Here is a 6,810-nt window from a genome sequence, read left to right as displayed (position 1 = left end):
TCCCTCATCCTCCCCACCTCCGTCCCTTTCCTTCCTTCTTTTCTGAGCGGAAGACCCGCAATCCCTTCACCTCTATGTCATCTGCAGGGCAGTTCAGTCCAGTAACACTGGCCCCGCCCTCGGAGGAAACGGATGAAGATTCATGCATTTAACTGTTCTTCAGCAGTTATTAAAATATATGTATATAGCTTTAAAAAGATACCGATTATTGACTAATTACAACATGCAAATTATAAACAGAAAGCAGGGATTACCTCCTTCTGCATGTCGGGACACTGAGGCTTGGGTTGTTTAAGCAACTTGTCAAAGACGGATCCAGGCTTTGACCCTGAAACTTCCTGACTTCAAAGCTCTTCCTTTAGACTACATTACTAACTCGACTTCAAAAGATGTGGCCTTGTAAATATTTGGAAGGGCTGGCCAAATTTTCCCTATTCTTCCTATAATTTTAGTATTTCATAGAAATTGGCTGTTGTAATTTGGATATATGATACCTAAAGAAATTCAGGATGGTGATTTTTTTCTTAGTCATTCTTAATAGTTTATTTTCTCACTTACTGATAAAAGTAATAATTATCATTTGGTCTGGAGCCTACAAGCCTATATATAGCAATTCTGGTAAGTTTATAGAGTTCCTTGAATAATCAGTTTATTGTGTTATATCTTGAGCTTTGGTAAAGGACTGTCTCTTTTTTCTTCCCTGAAGTTTGAGCACAGAAATATTCATATTGTTTCTTTTAAACGCTTACAATAATAATTTTCTTTCAAATGCAAATTTTGTGTTGCATGAGATTCAGGCGTCTTATGAAATTCTTAGCCAAATAAAATAATAATTCGCTCATTTTTTTCAAAGTCTTTTCTGCTAAACAGAATATCCATTTAGCTTCGGCTTGAACAAGTGAAGTTTTTTAGCTTGAATTACTAAACTAAATGAACCTGGGGTGAGGAAAATCCCTCTTTTATTCAAACAGCAAACTTGAGGCTGATGTTATTAAAATGCCCTCGGTCTCCTGTCTCCAAAGCCAGTAAAAACAGCCTCCTGTCTTCCTGCTCTGTGACTTAAATCACAGACCATCACTGATATGCTCACAGACACAAATTGCACTGAACGGGGTCCAGTGAGCCTTCTTTACACATGGGTCCTGCCTGACAGGATAAATCAGCAATCTCAAGGCCTTGGATGGAGCTATTAGCCAAGCGAAACGTGTAGAAGACAGTTAGCCCTGGGCAAGACCAGCTATGTAATTTGCAGGCCTGGTGCAAAATGAAAATGCAGGGCTCCCTGTTGGAAAATGATTAAGCATTCTGACACAGCGACAGCAAAGTAGTAAACCAAGTATCGGCCCTTCTGAAGACGAGCTTGGGCGACTGTACCAGCCACACACCCAGGGAGCCAGCCTGGGGGGCTGTCCTTGAAGCTTTCAGAGGTCTCCTTTTGCAACCTGCCATCTGGGCCCTCTCTCTCTCACTGCACTGTTAAATCAGTCCCCAAGGCTGACTCTGACCCCTAGAGACCTCGCAAACACACCCATTTCCCCGCTCCTTCTGCAGATGCCTCTGACCTCCACTTACGCTCTGCCACCCCCACGCTGCTCTCTGTGGATGAGCCTTGGGAGGCTTCCCATCGCTCTCTGTGCAAGGCCAAAATCAAGAGCACAGACCTCCACACCTGATCCTTTCTGTCCTATTTCTTCTGGCATCTTCGGCTCATGCCTCACTCTCATCTCCGTCCTGGGTAGTTCAGCCACCCTGACCTTCACCGTGAGCTTCTCCCATGTAGCCCCTCCATCAGGACGCTCCAGCCCCCGGGCCTTCTCACGGACTGCCCCGCTGGCCTTTCTCTCTGTCTTCGCCCAGCTTCTCCTCATCGGCTGCCTAGTACCGGCTTGAGTATGTCCTCGGGAATCTCCCTGCCTCCCAGTCCAGAACAGCTCCCCTGGCCACCCGCTCCCTGGCATTCTCCTTGCTCAGCCATACAACTCATTACATTTGCCCAGCACATTTCCTGTCCATGAAGTTGGGGTCCCAGGGTGCCCGTTCCATCACAGAAACGGCAGGGATTTGTTGATGGATGCGTTGGTTGATTCAAGGCTCTGACACAAATTCAGCATCCTGGAGAAAATGAACTATTGTCACTTAGTAACAAGGGAGCTGTTTTTGCTGCTGCTGCTGCTGCGTAAAAGACTGTAGAACACAGGATGTTCCGGGCAGCTAGCGGCTCTGGGGGATGACGGTGTAGCCCATCTGAACGGGTACTGCTCAGGGTACCGCCCACTGAAGGTGTCCACTGGGTGCGTTGCTATTCGGCTTGCTTTAAAAGATACCGTTCTGGGATTATGTGTGATTTTTAAAATTCCTTCTCTATTTTTCTAGCTGTGGTAATATGCATGCATTGCTTTGATAACCGTGATGAACCACCCCTGCCCCAGCAAATTTGTTTAAAAAAAAAAAAAGGACCAGGCAAGAGGAATTTCCTATAGGGGTTCATTTTCTTTGCAAATGTGTTTCCTCTGGCTGGAAAGGGGAAACACCTTTCCTCCTCTGCTCTGCACTGCAGAAGAAGGAGTATGAAGAGCTTGTTAAGTATAGTGTCAACGGTGACAATTAATATTCTTATAGAAATTTATGTAAAAGTAAGGGTACAAATGTAGCTTAATGCCAAGCCACGAGTGCTGCTGGCCACCGGGGACAGTGTTTGCTGCTCCTGAGGTCCTGAGCTATGGTAAGGCTGAGGGCAGTTGCCTTCTCCTCTAAGAACAGTGATTTCTAGCCTCACTACATTATCTGTCCTCAAACACTTTTTTCCTTCTGTTACATTTGTCTTCTGCTATTTAGGCAAGGAAGGAAAAGAAATAAAATCCAAGAAAAGCCCATGGGATAGACTAGGTGGGGATCAGAATGTGTAGTAAGGCTGAAAGGTGAGATGAACATGAAGTAGTTCACACCAGTGTGGGATGAGATGACCGACCCAACGTCCTGTTTGCCTGGGACTGAGCACTTAACACTGAGATGGTTCTGGACAAGCCAGCGTGAGCGGATGCCTTGGGAGACAGCAGGCATGGCTCCAAGCAGCGCCTCTCCTGGGCCTGGCCCCTGTGGGCGCCTGCGTGACCCCACACAGCTCAGCCTACACCCCCCCCTCCACCTCTCCCCCTGAGGACTTCACAGTATCACCATTTTCCAGGGTAGTTTTGAGAATCGGCTCTGGCCTGGAACTGATTTTATCTTTAGCATGTCACTCAGTTTCTCATTTTCTAGAATGAAACCCCCTTTGACTTTGGTTTTAAAATGATTTGTGATTAAAGAGAAAACAGGATCCTGGTATGAACTTCGATTTTGATACATTTGAGCTGTCAAAATTATTCCCTTTAAGTTGCACCCAATGCAAATTTCGGTTCCTAAAAAACCCAAATAAGGTAATAAATGTTAAGGGAAGGAGGGTTGATTTGTCTCTTCCTAAACTGATGACCCGGTAGGAAAATTGCTGATTGAGGAAAAACACGTCGGGGTTCCTGCTAACAGAGACACACTCATAGCTGTCGGGATGATTATTCTGTTTCTGTCGTAGAGGGGGGACGACAGGTGAGTTAGGACAGGCTCTGAGTGGGGGCTGTCAGAAAGACGTTTAGTGTGGAGGGCCTCTTCATACACACTGCCTCCAGGGTGTCCCAGTATCCCTGGGACTAGGTGACGTCAGCATCCCGGTTTACAGACAGAAGCTCAGAGTGGGTAAGTGGCCTGAGGACAGGCATCCAGGTCTGGCTGTCTCCCTCACCTATCTGGCTGCCTCTCCTTCTCTTCGAAGATGGGGAAGTCTATTTCTTACATGTCTTACAGCCTTCACGCTGAATCAACAAGCAGAGCTGAGATGTCATTGACAGAGAGTTGACCATCCCCAGCTGCATAACAGAGATGAAACAGAAGCTGCTTTTTATTTTTAAAGAAAGAGTCTTGATACCCTTTATTTAGGGAATTGTTCTTAATAGGTCACAAAGAACGTTCGCATTCACTGGGAAGAGAAGGAAGAGCAGCCGCGATAATAACAGCAATAGTAATAATAAGCATGCCTGTTATGGGGCGCCTGGGGGCCTCAGGAGGTTCAACGTCCAACTTTAGCTCAGGTCATGATCTCACAGTTTGTGGGCTCAGGCTCTGCATCGGGCTCTGTGCTGACAGCTCAGAGCCTGAAGCCTGCTTTGGATTCTGTTTTCCCTCTGTTCTCTGCCCTTCCCCTTCTCGCGCTCTGTCTCTCAAAAATGAATAAATGTTAAAATATATATATATAAAAAAAAGCATGCCCATTATGCAGGACTTGTCACTCACCAGTGAGGCCCCTAGGGCTCTGGGAGGTGACTGAACTGGGATTTTGTCCCCGGACTAACCCCAAGGATCAAGCATTTTGTGCTTTATCACATGATCATTTTTTAGTTAGTTTATCTCATTTTACAGCTGAGGAAGCAGAGATGCTTGGAGGCTAAGAGTTGCTAAGCATTCATGCTTCGAATGCAGAGCGCGAGCTGGCACCACACTGCTGGTAGCCTGTGCCCACAGAACACAGAGCCAGTACCTGTGAGGTGCGGCATTCCGTGTGACATCAGCCTGCAGCCCAAAGCGCCATGGAATGATGTGACTCAGACATAAGAACTTGTACCAGTCAGAGATCTCTTGTTTGCATGGGGCAGAAGTTGCCAGACTGAAACAAACAAAGAAGATGTAAGTTTTCAAAAAAAAAGAAAAAAAAGGAATTTGAATAGAAACCTGGACAAAATCCAAGGTACAGTTAAACTGTGCTTGAATTAGTGAATGTATATCTAACCGGCTATTTATTTCATTAAAATCCTCCAGAAAACATGCCTGCACTCTAAGCCTTGTCTTTATTTCTGCGATCAGCTGGAATGAGCTTGCAGCCGGGCCTTGAGGAGGGACCAGACTGAAGCGTGGGAAGAAATCTGGGCTTTCTCTCTGGTTTCTGCAGACCAGCTTCCCCTGCTCCTCAGGGCACGGGGTAGAATGTGATCACTGGCCATACTCACGGGGACACATTTTAAGTCCAGCTATTGGGAAAGCTTTCTTTGTTCCATTTCATTTTCCGGGAGAAGGGCCAGTGAGCGGCCAAGTCTGCGTAGAGTGTGTGCCTCCGGTCCCCACTGCTGTGGACAGGAGGCAGGTGACACAGCACCAACAAGGCCAGCCTGGCCCCCGGGAACGAGGGGACGAGGGTTACCAGAGAGCCGGGAATCACATAGTGAGCTGCACACAGGGCCCAATGCGTGTCCAAGTGTCAGAATTCTCCTGCAGGAGAATAACATCTAGACAAAAGTCCAGGTACAGTTAAGCAGTGTTTGAATTAGTGAATGTATATTTAATCAGCTGTTTATTTCGTTAAAATCTTCCAGAAAACATCATGTACGTACTATAAACATGGTCGTTGTTTTTGCGATCAACTTTTTTTAAAGTTTTAAAAAAATTTTTTGTAATGATAACTTAGTGGCGGAAACGTGCTAATATAACTCCCAACCAACCAGGCTGATGGGCCCAGGACTTTTGATGAGCTCTTTGGTACAAAGCTGTCTGTCTGCTGTGATAGATTTTCCTGGCTAATACCCTACTTGTTCCTGAAGCTCCCTTGTGAATAAATAGTCCAGTCTTTTTGCAAGAGAGTCAGGGTGGAAAATTAGCAGGTGTGAAATTTTTGGCTCTTGACGACGGATGCTGCTCAATCTACCCCAGGTCCTTTCTTTTCCAGAAAGTTACAGAACTACAGTCAAATGATAAAACAAGACAAAACAAAACAAAACCAACACACCTCCCAGCCCCTACTGCTTTAGCTGGTACCTCAGTTTATTTCTGTGACTAGGAATATCAACATATGCGCACTGGCCCTTAAGGATTTCAGATCTAATTCTTCGAAGAGAATCAGGTCAGAGGGGGCGGGATCGCTGTCTCTGGGCGTGACAGTCATCGTTGAACCAAACAATCCCAAACGCTTGGCCTTACTCCTGGTGCCTTTTCAGAGAATCTATGCCACAGGTCTGCACTGAGCCTTTGTTACTATTTTAAGTTGGTTTGGATCATTTCCATGCAAACTCTCAAAGCACTGGAGATCTGTAATTATATTTTGCAAGATGTATTAGGCGCTGCCAACACATTTTACAGTTTAGTGTCGCAAGGCCGGAGCCGGAGCTTTTTGCCACATGGTTATTTAATTCCATACAGTATAGAGAGACCTGGTCACATTTGGCCTCCACAAGGAAGTGCCAGGGCCCTTCCACTCCAGCCACATTCCTGCTTGCGGTGGCTTCGCGCCATGAGGTGTCTTTCACATCTGCCATGTGACCGCCCCACTGCTGTCAACAAGTGATTCACTGTCAGTGCCAAGGGAAAAACAGACTGTGTAGGAAGGTGCCATATGGTGATACACGTGGGGTTTTTTCTGCCTTCTACTGGGTAACCCTGACCTTATTGTCATGCACTCGAGGTGGAAGTATGACGCAATTAAACTGATTTACAAAAGTCACATACAGAAACTGGTGTCTTTTTTTTAAGTCTCAGTGTGGTTAAGGTTTACTTCCTCTGCGTATTTATAGCGGAGGCTTTTGGACATGGCTGGGGGAGAGCCAGCTTCTGATACAACATCCATTTGCTGGTTACTGCATCTGCAATTTATACTCTGCCCTCTGTTTTGCCAAGGAAAAGGACTTCATGGCCTCAATTAAATGTGAAGGTTGGGTTTCTCTGCATCTGCTGGCCATTCCAATGTGGAAGCCAATAAGCATGAGCAGGATAATGAGTTGGAAATAGACCCAGAGA

This window comes from Hyaena hyaena, unplaced genomic scaffold (assembly GCF_003009895.1).
Source record: "Hyaena hyaena isolate Hyena2069 unplaced genomic scaffold, ASM300989v1 scaffold_405, whole genome shotgun sequence".
Lineage (NCBI taxonomy): Eukaryota > Metazoa > Chordata > Mammalia > Carnivora > Hyaenidae > Hyaena > Hyaena hyaena.
Note: the sequence above shows the minus strand (reverse complement) of the source record.